This window comes from Perognathus longimembris, chromosome 4, assembly GCF_023159225.1.
Source record: "Perognathus longimembris pacificus isolate PPM17 chromosome 4, ASM2315922v1, whole genome shotgun sequence".
NCBI classification, from domain to species: Eukaryota; Metazoa; Chordata; class Mammalia; order Rodentia; family Heteromyidae; genus Perognathus; species Perognathus longimembris.
Window position 1 is genome coordinate 59457403 of NC_063164.1, and position 17158 is coordinate 59474560.

Here is a 17158-nt window from a genome sequence, read left to right on the forward strand (position 1 = left end):
CCAAGAGCTAGAGCTTTTTGCTGATCAAATTTTTTAAAAAGAAAAATAGAGTAAAGCAACAGGAGAATTTTAATAACCTCATTATTTTATTATCTTAACAATAAATAACAAAAAAAACTGTATATGAAGAAGCTTGCATAAATGATAAGTATAATTAAAGTAATAATAGATAACACTTTTTTTACAGAATGTAATATGATTCTCAGATGATTATGTCTTTCCATTGTACCTAGAATTTGAGACCTTAATAAATTTTTTAAGCCTCCAGAGACTGTAATAAAGAATGTACAACTCACTGTGACCACTGAACACATCCTGTCTAGTTTTAATTTGTTCATTGTGTCTCTTGAGTTATATATTTTTAATGTTATTTTCTTTATGAAAATATAGAGCAGAGAAAAGCAATTGCCTGTGTACTCATACTTAACATATTTGCAGATAATATTTGAAGTGTTGAATGAAAAACTTGGAAAGTAGTTAACTGGTTCACAACTGTGAGGCAAAGTAATAATTTGTTCTTGTTAGAAGCTATCTGTAAAATCTTTCCTGATTGGGTACTATCTTCCAGTAAACTGGCACCTGTAGGACAGGTATTTTGTGCAGACAGAGGGCTCAGAATATGGAATATGCATAAACAAAAAGCATAGTTTTGTCCATATCATCCATATACTAGCTTGAGATATTAGCAAAATAAGTGAAATCTCTGCAAACAGTACAGAATGAAACTCAAATAAGTAACACACTGAACAATCTGAAAGACTGGATTTAAGCCGTATGGTTATAATTTTAAACTTCTCAATTCAAGAAATGCTTTAAAAATTACATTTTTTTACTTTTTAATTATAAATTGTTTCAACGGTACAGATAAATTAACATAATTAAAATAATGACAATTAACCCTGCTGTTGTTCTGAAAAATAATAAAAATGTCATTCAAGGGCCAACCCAACAACATTGTCTTTTCTTCTGTCACCTAGAACTAGTAACTATCCTGAATTTATAATCTGCAGTTACTACAATTGCATGTATTATCCTAGAAGTTGTACCACATTTTTCTGTCATAAAATGTAATATAGTTTGTTTTGAAAACTTCTTCTTCTAATTAGGTATTTCTTAGTTTTTTTCTTTAACTTCTACATTTGTAACTCTAGTTCACACCTATCCCAATTTCACAATATTCCTTCAATTTATTTACTATTCTTTAGCTGGAAGACATTTAGCTACTCCATTTTATTGCTTTTAAAATAGTGCCACTCTTATTATTCTGTTTTATTTCTTCTTGGATCTGTATTGAGAATGTTATGTTTAGTTTGTACAGATTCTGGGTCTTAAACTCAGGCCTAGGCACAATTGCTAAACATTTTTGCTTACGGCTGACACTACCACTTAACCCACAGCTCCACTTCTTGCTTTTTGGCGGTTAATTGAAAACTGAGCCACAGAGACTTTGTTACCCAGTCAAGCTTTGGTTTGTGACCCTCAAAACTCAGCCTTCTAAGTAACTAAGATTACAGGAATAAGACACACTTGGCTCTTATGTTGATAACTTTTAAGAGAGCAATATGTGGTCCGTGGAGCAGTATCACTCAACAACTTGTTAGTTACCTTTGATGAGTTAAGTACAATCACTAACACTAAGCCCATGAAAAATTTTAACAGCAATTTGACATAACAAAATGTACACATATGATAATGCATTTAGCGTGATGAGGATGTTATATTGTTCTAAACATTTATTTCTTGAAATTTTTAATTATCTTTAAGTAGTTGTACAACAGTTACCATTTAACAAAGCAGTTTCTGAATATGACAGATCATGCTCAATGTAAACCCTTCCAACTTTCTCACCCAAACCTTACCTCACTCTTCTTAATTTTGTAGGATTATACAAAGAATTCTTTTTTATTGTAAAGATGATGTAAACTGAGGTTGCAGTTACATGATTCATCTAATGAGTTCATTTATTTTTTTATTAATTAATTTATTGTCAAAGTAATGTGCAGTTCGGGTACAGTTTCATACATAAGGCAGTGAGTACATGTCTTACCAGACTTGTTACCTCCTTCCTCATTTTTCTTCCTCCTTCCCCCTCCCCAACTCTGTCATTGAGTTGTGCAGTTGGATGACCGCATATAGTTTTTTTAAATATTGCTGTTGCATTAGTTCTCCTTTCACCCTTTGTCTCTCCATTTTGATGTTCTCCTTCCCTTCCCTAGTTCCAGTAAACATATATAAAATACCCAGGGTACTGAAATCAGTAACAGTGACATTGGGGGTAAAACCCTGGAGAAAACAGACAAAAGAAAATGGGATCATTTCAGGCAGTACATTTAAATTAACAGTGACACTAGTAAACCACGTATTTCCATAACTTGGAGTTCATTTCACTTACCATCATCTTATATGTTCGTATTTACATAGCTATGAAACTATTGTGACCTTCTGCTAGGACTATCCTAAATGTTTACTAATTATTCCCAATGAGAAAAACCATAGAGTTTATGTTTCTTTGGGTCTGGCTCACTTCACTTAGTATGGTTTTTTCTAAGTCCTTCCATTTCATACAGATGGGGCAGTGTCATTTTTTTCCTGATAGAGGCACTGAATTCCACTGTGTATATGTACCACATTTTCTTGATCCATCCATCTACTGAGGGACATCTCAGTTGGTTCCATACTTTAGCAATGACAAATTGTGCTGCGGTGAACATAGTTGTGCTGCTGGCTTTAGTGTGATCTTCCTTGTAATCTTTTGGGTAGATACCCAAAAGCAGGGCTTCTACATCATAGGAGAGCTCTATGCTTAGCCTTTTGAGGAATCTCCATACTGCTTTCCAGAGTGGTTGAAAAGTTTACACTCCCACTAATAGTGTAGTAGGGTTCCCTTGGCCACATCCTCTCCAACATGTTTTTTTTCTTGATAAAGGACACTGTTATCAGAGGAAGTGGAATCTCAATGTTGTTTTGATTTGTGTTTCTTTTATGGCTAGTGATATTGAACACTTCTTGTGTTGGCCATTCTCATTTTCTCTTCAAAGAAGTCTTTAGCCCATTTATTAAAGGAGCAGTTGTTTCTTTGAGGATTTGTTTGAAGCCCACAGATTGGGAGAAGATCTTCACTGGCCATATAACAGATAAGGGCCTCATATCTAAAATATACTTATACATTGAATTTTTAAGACTATTCTTGTCTCTGTCTATATGACAACAGGTTGCTTTAAAAGTTCTTTGCTAGTGTATGTCTGAGAAGACACTTGTTTATTGATAGGAAATATGTTTGACTTAATTTTTAAGATATTGTCAATTATTCATTGAAATGATTGTGCCCATTTAAATTCTCTCACAAATAAGTAGAAGTTCAGTTTCTTTACATTCCATTAACCCAAATTTTTTATTTTAACTTTTGGTTAAGGATGGTTCAAGTTTCCATTTCATCTTCATGCTATTGCTGTATTGTAAATAAGAAGTACTTCATTTCTGTTCATTTAGTGATGACTGTTCAAAATTGTATCATGCATACTTATCTAGGTTATTTCACCATGCTTTCATGTTTTTATGTGTTTCTTTCATTCATTCATTTTTGAGATATGTCTGCTCTGTAACTCAAGCTAACCTTCCTATGATGCTATACTCCTTGCTCAGCCTCCAAACTGCTGGCATTCTAGGCATGCACCTTCACATACAAATTACATCTCACTTTCATCAAGTACATTGGTCCACTGATTCTTGTCTTTCATTAATAATTACTACTATTTTAATGTATCAGTGATTGTTTCAGCTTATTTAAATTTTAGCTACATTTCTCTGCTTAAGTACATTTTGTGTATGTACATAGAGAAAAGTTAAAACAGAAAGTAACAGTGTGTGCCGAATTCTGAAATACATTTGCATAAATGAAAAAATATCAATTGAAAACTAATCCTGGAGCTGGTAGTGTGGCTTAATGGCATAGTGCTTTCCTAGCATGCATGAAATCCTGGCTTCTATTCCTCAGCACCACATAAACAGAAAAAGTCAGAAGTTGTGCTATGTCTCAGAGGCAGAGTGCTAGCCTTGAGCAAATAGAAGCAGGGATAGTACTGAGGCCCTAAGTCCCATGTCCCAGAACTGGCAAGAAAACAAAAAAAAAAACAGAAAGAAGGAGAGAGGGGAGAAAGAGAGAGAGAGAGAGAGAAAGAAAGAAAGAAAGAAAGAAAGAAAGAAAGAAAGAAAGAAAGAAAGAAAGAAAGGCAAAGAGCCAATATAAGAGTGCTATAATAAAGGTGATGATAGCCTCTGTAATGATTTTATTCTTACAAGCTCAAAAGTTTTTTTATGTTTTTGAGTTGTTTTACCTTTAGAATTTGTTAGATTGAATTCTTAATTTCACTTTGATTAAATATGTATTTTTCAACGTAATTGTAGGTGACACTTTGTTCTCTTTATGTATTGAACATTGCTCTTCTCTAATGAAACAACTGTTAAGGCTATGCAGAAGTTGGTGGTCAATCTAATTATAGTTCTTAGGGGAAAAAATGTACCTATCACTCCTATTATTTTATGTACCTAACATATCTTTTATTTGGGATGTCACTATGTTTACACTGAACCTGATCTTCAAGGCTCTCATTTCACAGGTCACCAAAGTATGTCATTCAGTACTCTATACCTATCATAATTCTTTTACATTCCTGTGAAATTGGGCCCACTGGACATTCAGTGTAATCCTCGTACTTGGGAGGCTTTGGTAAAAGGATCAGGAGTTTGAGTTCAGCCTAGCATACATAGCACAACCCTGCCAGAGAAAGAGAAGCAGGGAATAGGGAGAGAGACTTAACCTACATATGACTTTAATTCCTTATTAGAGACAAGAAGAATGAAGATGAAATCAGTTACATCACCTTCCTACCAGGAAAGATGGCAGATGATTAAGACGATTAAGGCTAGGCCATTGGAAGATGAATTAATAAATTGTGGAAACAATATAAGTTTACCAAATGCATGCGCATTTTTCTAGAAGTAATGCTCTAGCCATGATTATTTTCCAGTTGTGTGGTGCAATAGTGTTGCCTTCAGTGAATTTAGATGATCTCTCTGAGCTCTGGTTTTGGGAGAACTACCCATCGTGGAAGCAATGTTTCTTGAACATGACATGATAAGCCACAAATAGATGGAGAAAATAATGAATTTATTGTTACCCAAAGGAACTGTTGAACATGAAATAAAAATGTAAATGTCAATTGTTTCCATAACATGGAGTTCATTTCACTTAGCATCATCTTATGTGTTCATAAGGGTATAGCTATTGGGCCTTGTGATGCTCTGCTAAGGCTTGCCTAAGCCTGTACTAATTATTCCCAATAAGGGAGGCCATAGTGTCCATGTTTCTTTGGGTCTGGCTCACTTCACTTAGTATAACTTTTTCCAAGTCCTTCCATTTCTGTACAAATGGAACAATGTCATTCTTTCTGATAGAGGCATAAAATTCCATTGTGTATATGTACCACATTTTCCTGATCCATTCATCTATGGAGGGGCATCTGGGTTGGTTCCAGATTCTCGCTATGACAAATTGTGCTGCGATGAACATTGTTGTGCTGGTGGCATTACTGTGGTTTTGTTTGTGGGCTTTTGGATAGATACCCAACAGTGGGGCTGCTTATGGAAACAATTGATATATCACAGTTGTAAATACTTTCAACGTCCTATGTGTATGTGTAGTTTTTATTATTGATGATGTTCTTGTATCACCTTCCTATGGTTGTACCTACACTATCTCTATAATCTTATCTGAGTATATTGGAAACCGTGTTTATTGGTATTGGAAATAGGAAATTCAAAGGGAATACCAAATTTGAGAGACACAGGGTAAAAAAAAGAGAAATAACTACAAAAGCAATACTTGCAAAACTGTTTGGTTTAAGTGAACTGAATACCTGGGGGGGGAGGGAAAGGTGGGGAGGGAGGGGGGCATGAGGGACAAGGTAACAAACAGTACAAGAAATGTATCCAATGCCCAACGTATGAAACTGTAACCTCTCTGTACATCAGTTTGATAATAAAAATTTGAGAAAAAAAATGTAAATGTCTGGGGGAATCAGATGGGGCTAGCTTTCCTGGACTTCATATCCCAGGATTTTATTGTTATATGTATTTTTATTATTTTTTAAGTTAAAAATGAAGTCTGGGGGCTGGGGATATAGCCTAGTGGCAAGAGTGCCTGCCTCGGATACACGAGGCCCTAGGTTCGATTCCCCAGCATGACATATACAGAAAACGGCCAGAAGCGGCGCTGTAGCTCAAGTGGCAGAGTGCTAGCCTTGAGCGGGAAGAAGCCAGGGACAGTGCTCAGGCCCTGAGTCCAAGGCCCAGGACTGGCCAAAAAAAAAAAAAAAAAAAAAATGAAGTCAACTTCAGAAAGACAAAGGACACATGTTTTGTCTCACATATAGGAAGTTTAATATAAATACATATATACCCAAATATAAGTTTTGTAAGTATATGAGGAAAATTCCAATGTGTAATTTCTTTGAACAATTAATTCACTATTTAACAAAATAAATACCAGGAAACTGGAACTTGTGGTGTCAGGAAGGTCAGACCAACCGGAATGGTTAAACAAATGAAGAGAGGAGGAGCAGATGAATGCAGTCCTACTATTCAATGTATATCTGTGAAAATGGAACTATGAGTGGGATTGAGAGATTGGGGGCATTATAAAATAGATGGCATTGATCAATGTCCCTTCTACTCACAAACTGACAGGTTGAATTGAAACCTGTACTTAAAGACAATTTTTTTTCAAATTTTTATTATCAAACTGATGTACAGAAAGGTTACAGTTTCATACATTAGGCATTGGATACATTTCTTGAACTGTTTGTTACCTTGTCCTTCATACCCCCCTCCCTCCTCCCACTTTCCCTTTCCCCCCCTGAGGTGTTCAGTTGATTTACACCAAACAGTTTTGCAAGTATTTTTTGTAGTTGTATTTAAAGACAAGTTTTAATAAAGAGTTACAATAAGGGTACACACTGGAACATTCCAGTAATCTGGGGCCCAGAGTTTTCTACAACGTCAACCTCTTTCTGCCTTTTTTACTCAAATCTGAGGCTCTTCTAGAGCCAAAATGAGCATCCAGATTACTTTCAGCAGCCTCTGCTGCACTTCTCACTTCTCCCTTCCTTATTTCCACCTCCTGCCAAATGGTCCTTTTGAAAGAAGGAAAAAGTGGTACAAAGTTTGCCTTAACTTCATTTATGCACTCTTAGCACTTTTTCCCTTAAGTAACTAATCTTGCCTCTGGGCCAAAATACCTAAAATATCTTCACAGTAAAAGCTAGAGAAATATCAATGCAAAGACTAGACTAAGTGATCTCCCTAGGTACTCTAGTGATGAGTTATGTGATTTCATATGAGGAAAACAATGCAAAGGAAAAATCCAAGCTAGTTTTTAAAATACAGTCCTATAAGTATCTGAAACCCAATGGTGCATAATATGGATTGGTGGCAGAGTCAACAATTGTAAAAGATGAATTCCTTACCTTCAACGGCCCCATAACTTTATTATTATGGAAAAACACATTTAGTAACCATTGAGGACTCCACTAAGTTATTTATTAATTTATCATAAACAATAAAGGAGATCTTGCTCTTGTGGAGGTTTTGTTTTGTTTTGTTTTGTTTTGTTTTACAGATGAAGTAAGCAATTGCAAGGGGTCTCATGAGGAACAGAGGAGTACTTTGGTCTTATGTAAGAATTCCCAAGCTCTTTCCATGGGGAAGAGAGAATTTCTTCTCAGGGGGTGTGAGGCCGGGAAATGAGGTCTCAGTTGACTCTTTGAGAATATGCATGTCTGTTGGCGGTTGGGGTGTGGTAGAGACATAATCCTGTTAAATCAGAGGCAGATATAGATCTGGGTAAAGGAAATAGTGCTTGTGGAGGTCTAGAAGATACAGTAAAGAAATCCCTTTGTCAGAAAATTAATAGAAGTTCAGTCTGAGTGGAGAATATCTCAAAAGCAACATATAAAGCCAGAGAGGAATGTACAGTTCTGGAAATGCTGGGGACAATGATAATTAAAGTTGTGTGAAATAAATACAGTGCTATAAGTTCTGAGAGTGGCTAACAGAAATTACACAAAATTAACTATACTTACATAGCAGAAGGGTAATAAGTTATTTCTATTACTGTTACAGTATGATCAAAAGCAAAGTGATAAACAAGCAAATAATTCAGTGGGTTATAGGCAAGGTGAGCCCCGATGACTAAAGTCAGAATATGAATAGATAATTCATTAGATAAATCTTGTCATCTCCAAATATACCTTTTCCTATTGCTGAACCAACAGAAGACTTTCAGTAGTTGCACTGGGTCTACTAAGAAGATGAAATTCTATCTTGATACACCATTAGGATACATATATACATATAATGTACCTTTGTGGTATTCACCCCCTCTAGTATCCTTTCTTAACCCCCAATCCCTTTTCCCCTCCAAATCCCCATTCATCCTCCTTAGAAGTATCTGATTATGTTGTGGTGGGTCTCTTGTAAATACTCATACCAGCAACTTCTCCCATGGTCCACTTTTGCTCAAAACTACCTCTCAGCAGCTGAGCTATTTTTTTTAGTGATGATGTATAGATCTGATCCTGTGCTGATGTATAACACTCTATGTTATGCTTCTGTGAAGACCCCATTCCAGGCCTAATATCAAGTGGTAGATGTGAGACCTAATAGGATAGAGAGACTGCCAAGGAGATTTAGATACTTTATTAGAGTCAGAAACTTCTAGAAAATTTACAGAATCCAATTCTGTAAATTAAACAACTGGTAAGCTGCCTGAATTAATATTTGAAGGAGTTGGAAGCATTGTTTTCTGGAAAATCTAGTGCTTTAAAAGCTTATATTTTATTCAAAGATAGATGAAATGTAGAATTTTGCAGTTATATTTTCAGGACATAATTTGTATTAATTATAATTAGTTTTAAATCTGCATTCATACAAGTACATAATTAATATTGAAACATTGCTAAAAAGATTTATATTCTTTATTTCAAATATTATACTATCTTAAAATTTCACAATGAGGCAGTCAATGAACCATTTTTATAATAATCTTCAAAAACACATATTTCTAATCCTATAATGAATGCACCTTCAATGGCAAGTAAAGACATGAATAAAATACAATTTGCATTCTTATCATGTACAAATAATCCCTGTTCACAGTTTGATACAATAATTTCTATATGCATTCAAAACCATTATTTATTTTAAATACTGTTGTCAACTCAGCAAGGTGGTGTATGCTTGTAGTTCCAGCTGTTCAGTAGGTTGGAGTAAAAGGATCAATTGAGTCCAGGAACTGGAGACCAGCCTGGGCAGCACAACAGCATCCTGTCTCAAAAAACAGAGAGAGGTTCATAGGTCTTGCCTATATGTCTCATCAGTTATAATTTCATGTTCTACTCTTTGTACATTATTCCAAGTAAATACACATCCACCAATTTTAGCAATAATGTAAGATTATAAATTAGGGAAGACATTTTCACTGCTTTTCAATGGTAATAAGTTTTAGACTGTTTTTCAGTTACTTTTCTCATTAAAAATAACATTTTAGCTTGTTGCAGGTGGCTCATGCCTGTAATCCTAGCTACTCAGGAAGGTGTGATCTGAAGATCACTGTTAGAAGCAAGCCCTAGTAGGAAAGTCTGTGAGACTCTTATCTTCATTAAACTATTCAGAGAAAGCCAAAAGTGGTGCTGTGACCAAGTGGTAAAGTGCTAGCTTTAAGTAAAAGGAGGCATGGATAGTACTCAGACCCAGAGTTCAAGACTTAGGGCCAGCAAAAGAAAATATGATGCTTCTTAGTTAGGTCATGAGTACAATTCTTGGTCACTGTTACCTTTTACTTCCCTTCTCTCCCACTTCCTCGTTTAGTACCTATGCTCAGATTATATAGTTCATTTTTCCCATAATGTACATCAAATACAATTATTACATTTGTTCACCCTTTCTGCTCCATTCCTGTGCCTTGCCCGTTTGCACACCCTCAAAAACATGTGTCTACTTTCTGGTGTTCATTCCAACAAATAGTATATTAGTTGTTCTGAGGTACTGCACCTTTATAATGCCCACTAAGTATACTTTCCTTTAGTGATTTTGTGTGTAAATGCATAGAGTCTTGTATAAGTCATCAGGCACAGGTTTATTTTAGACCTAGCTTCCACATATGAGAGAAAGCATGCACCATTTGTCTCTCTGAGCTTCCCTTATCTTACTTAACACTATTCATTCCAGGTCCAGCCGTCTCCCTGCAAATTATCGATATGTTCTTGTGACTTGGCTTAGTTCAGTAACAAGGAAAACATATTTTCAAGCTCAGAATAAGGTTGTTGCAAGCTTTCAAGAGGAAGGGACAAAACTCAAAAGGCAACCTGAAATAACCAGAATGTCTTCATAAAATTAGGATATTTCCCGTTGTAAAAATGATAGCTGTTAAATCCATATTAAAGATAAATTTCAGTATTCATACCTACCAACGTCATGAAATCTAAAAACAAAACAAAACAAAAAACAACAAATCAAGAGAAATTCTTCAAAAGGGGAGAGTTTCTAATATTTTTTAGCTATTTGAAAAATAAAAATGCATTCTTCATTCTTCTCTCTTCATTCTTCTCTCAAAGATTTCTACTGTTGCTCCCTAAGTATCTATTTACTGACCACAGGACCATTATATGTCTGATAACTGTTGAAAAAAGAAAAAAAAACTTCCAATCAAATTTTCTCTGAATGCCTTATTTTTATCATTACTATAGAGTGCACTAAATTGAAAAGCAAAATTAATCTGCCTTTTTAAGGTGAGCTCTAGCCCATCATGAAATCTGTGACAACAATTAATGCTCCTTTCATTTTCTTCCCAAGCTCAGCTCAAGAAAACTAGTACTATTACAGGTGAATGTAAGAGATTTCTTCATTTCAGCCACACAGTATAAGGAAAGACTGGCATGTTTGCACACATCTAACTTCCCAAAAAGCTTTTGATAGGCATTTCCTCTTTGCAATCCTTATTTCAGTTGTAGGTAAGAATAGATGGATTTCTATTTTCTAATGATTTAAAATAAGAACAACCTGTATGGTTACTTCTGAAAACTTTGATGAGTTGATATATTTGAAGACATTCATAGAATAGTTAGTAACATCTGAAGTATTTTCCCTACATTTTTCTATTTTAAGTACAGACAGCACCATTTTTTTTTGCTCTTTTACAGTATTCAATTCTGCCTCTCAGTCCTGAAATCTTATTTTAAATTAAGAGTGTTCTTTTGTTGTAGTGTTGTGTCATTATTCTTTTTAAAAGTAGAATAAACTAATTTTATGAAGAGGTTCCCTTCTGCTATTTATATGTCCATGAACAGTTGGACCAAATTCGTTCGTCATATGCTCTTTCTAACCCTCTTTATTTTCATTTCTTCTCTTATTGAACAATTTGTAGAACAGTTCATTCTACTATTCTTATACATCGACCATTTATCATATTTACTTCCTATCACCATCTCTGTTGCCTCTTCTCTGACTGAATAGTATACTTGCTACAACTATCTTGTATTGTTATTTCTATTGTTGTGACTAGTATTTTAAGATCTATGTCATATATGGGCAAAAACATGCAACATTTATTTTTCTGTGTTGCACTTTCTGATAAACTTTCTCTTTTCCTAAGACAAGAAGATTTGAACTAAGACCATAGCATAAGGGAACAACAGATAGATATATGAAATTTACTGAAAATAAAACCTAAACATCAAAATACTTTAAGTGAAGCAAGTGAGGAAGAGGAATGTTTTCATAGTAGCTTCTTGTTTCCATCTATACTCATGGGTAGTCAAAGGCATACTCAGCAAGCAAGATACAGAAAAAGAGGAGATTTCATATTATTCCGTTCTCTGGAGAGTAGTTGGTTAAGATTTCTCCCATTCTGTAAGTAGTCTCTTGATTCTGGTAATTTTTCTTTCTTTTTTATCTTTATTGTCAAAGTGAATTACAGAGGGGTTACAGTTTCATATGTAAGGCAGTGAGTACATTTCTTGTTCAACTTGTTACCTCCTCCCTCCTACCCCCCCTGCCTCCCCCTCCTCATTACCCCCTCTCCGCCATGAATTGTACAGTTGGTTTACACCAAATGGTTTTGTAAGTATTGCTTTTGGAATAATTTGTGTTTTTATCCTTTGTCTCTCGATTTTGGTATTCCCTTTCACTTCCCTAGTTCCAATACACGTATATACCATATCCAGGGTACTAAGATCAGATACAGTGATAGCGGGGGTGAAACCACAGGAAGGGAATACAAGAGACAAAAGAAGGGTACAGTTTTACCTGGCATGTTGGAATTAATTACAACAATGAGATTGTTTCTTTTGATGTGGAGAAAATTCTTATATACCTGTAACAGTTTCAAATTTTCAGCTTTTTATTTAGATCTGTGTATGTGCACACATGTGCACGTGCACATGCTAGTACTGGAGCTCAAAGTCAGGGCCTTGCGCTGTTATTCAGCTTTTTAAATCATGATACTCTATCACTTGAGCCAAACATCTGATTTCAGGTTTTTGCAGGTTTATTTGTGGAGATATGAGTCTCTAGGATGTGGCTGCCTGGCTGGCTGACTCCAAACCAAGGTTCTTAAATTTCAATTTCCTGATTAGCTATGCTTGTAGGTGTGAGCCACCAGCAGCACCCAGCTTATTATATTCACATCTTTGATTCAGTGGAGCACTTTGAATCACACCTGTAATCCTACTTTATTGTGATGCTGAAAATGAAAAAATTACAGGACATGGGCAATCTAAGTAAATAAAAACTTACATCATTCCTCAGGAAATAGTTATGACAGGATTGTACTTCTTGGCCAGCCATGGTGGAGGAATATTCAAGGTTCCATCTCAGTGAAGAGAAACAGGAGGCAGTGGTATATAGCTGCCATGCCAATAATCATAGGACATGTGAAATAGATGGGTTGCAATCCAGACATACACTGGGAAAGGGAGAGAGACCTCATCTTAAAAATAACCAGCAATTACAGAGCTGGCCACGAAGGAGTGTAAACTCAAACCTGTAATTTCAAATCATAAAACAAAAATATTTCATCTATTTGAAGTCAGTGCTTGAACAAGTTGAGAGACACAGGGATCCAGTTTCAGTTTTCTGAGTACAGAGAAATAGATTTTTTTCCACCACCACTTTTATGATTCTTTTGTTAAAGATCAGATGGCTGTAAATGTGTGGTTTTATTTCTGGGTTCTACTCCATTCAACTGATTTTCATGTTTATTTTGTTCTAGCACCATGAAGTTTTGTTATCATAGCTCTGTAGTTTAAGTCCTAATCTTGTATTTTGATAATAAGAAAGTTACTATTTTTTGTTCCAGATTAATTTTGCTATTAAGGGACTTCTATGTTTCATCTGAAATTTAAGGAATTTTAAGGTTGATTTTTTTTCTATTTCTGCATAGGGACATTGGGATTTTCATTGTCACTGTACTGACTCAAGATTTCTTTCAGTAGCATAAATATTTTCACAATATTAATATTGGAAATCTAAGAACATGTGAAGATTTTCATTGCCTGATGTCTCCTTTAATTTTTTTTCTTTAGAGCTTCATAACATTCACTGTAGAGATTTCTCAGCTCTCCTTGTTTAATTCTATAGTTAGGTATCTTATTATGGTAGCCCACAAATATTAGAACTTAATCTTTTCATTCTAGATGAAGAAGACAATGAGGATTTGGAGTAGGTATAGTATTTTCTGAGTGAGGGTACTTTGTTTGCCTCTTATGTGGAGAGTGTGCAAAATATTACCTCTAGATTTTAAAACTCTGAATCTGTTGCCTTCATTAAAGATTGTGAAAGTAACAATTTTACAATCCACTTTGCAACTTTAATTTTAACTTCAAAATATCCCATAGGAAGAAATACTTGCCCATATATTAAAATCACAATATTCATATGGAAACAGAAACACTCTTCCAAAAATACTATGAATATAAGAACAAAATGAGACTATGGGAGTATCATCAATGCACTCAGTGATTTGGTAAAATTCAAAATAAATAAGCTGGCACCTGTATCTCATGTGTATAAACCCAGCTACTTGGGAGGTCAAGAATGAAAAGCTCATGGTTCAAAGCCAGTCCAAGTAGAAAAGTTCACTGGATCCCTTCTCAACCAATAGCTGAGCTCAGTTGCACTTGTACTTCCCCCTATGATATGAGATTCAGACCAGCCTAGACAGAAAATTTTGTAAGATTCCCTGAGTTGTTTTGTTGTTGTTATTGTTTATTTGCTCTACCACTTGAGCCACGGCTCCACTTCCAGCTTTTTGGTTGTTTTTTGGAGGTAAAAGTGTCATGGACTTACCTGTCTGGGCTGGCTTTGATTACAAGCCTCTTCAGTATTTTGGCTTACAGATGTGAGCCACCATTGCCCAGCTTCTTTTGCCCATGTTGTGCTTTATTCTTGGGTTCCAGAACTCAGAAATAATGAAAAGTGGCAAAAAGTTGAATCTCAAATATCACAGTTTTGACATCACAACTCAGTCTTCAACTCCGGTAGTTTATATTTCTGATTCTGCAAATGTCTCCTGAGCATCAAGATGCTCTATTCCAACTCTTGCATTGTTTGGGCCCTGCTGGAGTCCCAAACAAATGCTCCTGTCAGTCTTCTGGGACATCACAAATGAGGTCCTGGCCTCAAGGCCACTTTTCAATGGTTGACTATATGTCTTCAAGTTATGGCATTTTTACACTATATCATCATTTATAATATGGCAAATAATATACAAATAATTCAGTACTATGAATTATTTTCCATTATTTAATTCAGAATACTGACTTTAAGAGTACCGGAAGAGATAGTATTGGAATATTGAAATAAAATGGGGAAAGTGATGCTTTCTAAAATAACAAAAGGTCAAAAGGTCACATATAACAGAATTCTTCTAAAATAAGATAAAGAAAAAGATTGATCCCAATGAAGAGTGGGAAAGGAAATGCAGGAGCTATCATCAACAGCCACAGTGCTTGACAGAGCTTAGGGACAGAGAAGCTGGACCTCAGTGGGTTAGGAGAGTGATACAGAATACAGAAAAGAATAGCCAAAGGCAGATCACTTTGTGATTTATAGGCTGTAGGGAGGGTTTGATATTCCCCAAGTTTCTAACCTTAGTGCAATTCCAACCGTGATTTAGATTTCCCTGCCATTTTCCTTGCCGCAGGCTTCGTTGGTTAGATGTACTGAATAGCCTTCCATTTCAGCAAGAGCCTGAAACCCGGGCACCATGCCTGCCTGCTCCTCTCAGGGTTTGGCTTTCACTCAGAAGATCCTGAATGAAACTTTATTCTTAGATCTTTGACATATTGTTGCCAGCCAAAGTTACTGGACCTTTTTCCTCACCCAGCTTGAAATAGATGATACAATAGGATGAAATGGCATTTCATTCCAAAATGCTATAATAGATTCTCCCCTGTCTGCCCCCTTCCCTTTGCCCACACATTAAGTCCCACCTTTTGTAATAATTCTCATATCCAAAGGGATACATCAAGTTCCAATGGTAGACCATACGGATATTTATATTTTACATTTAGCCTATAATATTTTATAATACCATTTTTACTCATAATTGATCTATTCTTTCATTTTTCAATGTGACATGAGCCCATATGTCAGAGAAGATAAATTCAAAAATACTACTAACTGTTCAGTCTTTGTAACACTAATGAGGTACTTATCACAAAATGATTACCAGGAATAAGAAGAGAAGCTCATGGTTGACACATGAAATGGAGCATTCAGCCCAACTGTCTATAACGTGTAATATTTCTTCATAAGATTAAGCATTCTAAAATCCCTAACCCAGATAGTCATATGAATTATTACTATGTTTGTTTTCCTGTTTGGCAGTATGAGGTTTGAACTCAGGGACCTGTAATTGTTAGGCTAGTACAACATTGCCTAACCACTTGCTCCATGCCTTCAGGCCTCTTTGCCTTAAGTTATTTTTCAAATAGTAACTCTTTTTCTACTACAGCTACGTTTAAACTTGCAGCTTTCCTATCTGTGCAGCCTACATTTCAAAATTTACAGATATGACCCATCATACTCAGATTGTTTGTTGAAGTGAGGTCTCCCATTTTGCCTGGGCTAGTTTCAAACCATGATCTTCCAGGTCTCTGTTTCTTGATTATGTGGTATTACCAGCCTGAGCCACCAGGCCCAAGCTATCTGTATAAGTTATTAACCTACAAAGAAGACATGTTGGTATCCGTGTTATCACTGATAGTCCAAGCAAAATGTTAAAGAGATTAATTATATAGTTCTGTCAGAAGACATTTAAGTACTAACTGAATAATGGAAAGAGTATCGCAGGTCAGTTTTGCTTTGACTTAGAAATTCCAATGGGAAATTGTTTTAAAAAATAACTATTAAGCTATGAAAGGAAAAATATTATTTTTTATTGGGACCTCAGAACAGATAGATAATTATTGGCAAAAAGAAAAAATAGAGGCAAATATACAGAACCATTACAGGTAAACAAATATCCTCATCTTAAATAAAAGGACCTCCAGTCAACTGACAGGGTTTCTCTGAGACCTGTAAACTCCTGGCCACAAACATCCACTGGAACTTTTAGAACTCAGGTGTTCTTTGCCACCTAGCAGAACAGAACTCCAACCAGATACTGTTCTCCCAGGAGTACTAATGTGAATAATTTGAATTTTCTACCTTTTCCTTTCCTTTTGGCCATGTTCGTAGGACTCTTAGAACAAAATGAGACTTTAAAAATACTCTAGCACAGGAGTAAAAATATAGTGTATGCTTTCTTCCTTTTCTTTTCTCCCCATGGGAGACATCACTATGACTTGGAAAGTTATTTTTCATGAAACATAGAATAAATCTCACAACTTCCAGGAGGTCACTTAAAGCAATTGCTTCCACTCAATTGGAAACCCAGGTAAAACCCACTACCAGGAGAGGGGAATAGAGTACTGTGATGGGGTATTTACCTAGCATGTGTGAGGCCTTAAGTTTGACCCCTGACAATGCCAAACAAAACAAAATATTGTATATGATCTGGTCTATAATTCCATTTTGTAGTTCAGGAAACAGCTACTCACAG

General features: G+C 35.6%; 1 protein-coding gene across 1 annotated transcript in view; it reads left to right on the forward strand.

The window, feature by feature from the left end:
* Positions 1-17158, forward strand: part of Kcnh7 (potassium voltage-gated channel subfamily H member 7) — a 450536-nt gene that overhangs the window by 216571 nt on the left and 216807 nt on the right. The gene's annotated exons all lie outside the window — the stretch shown is intronic.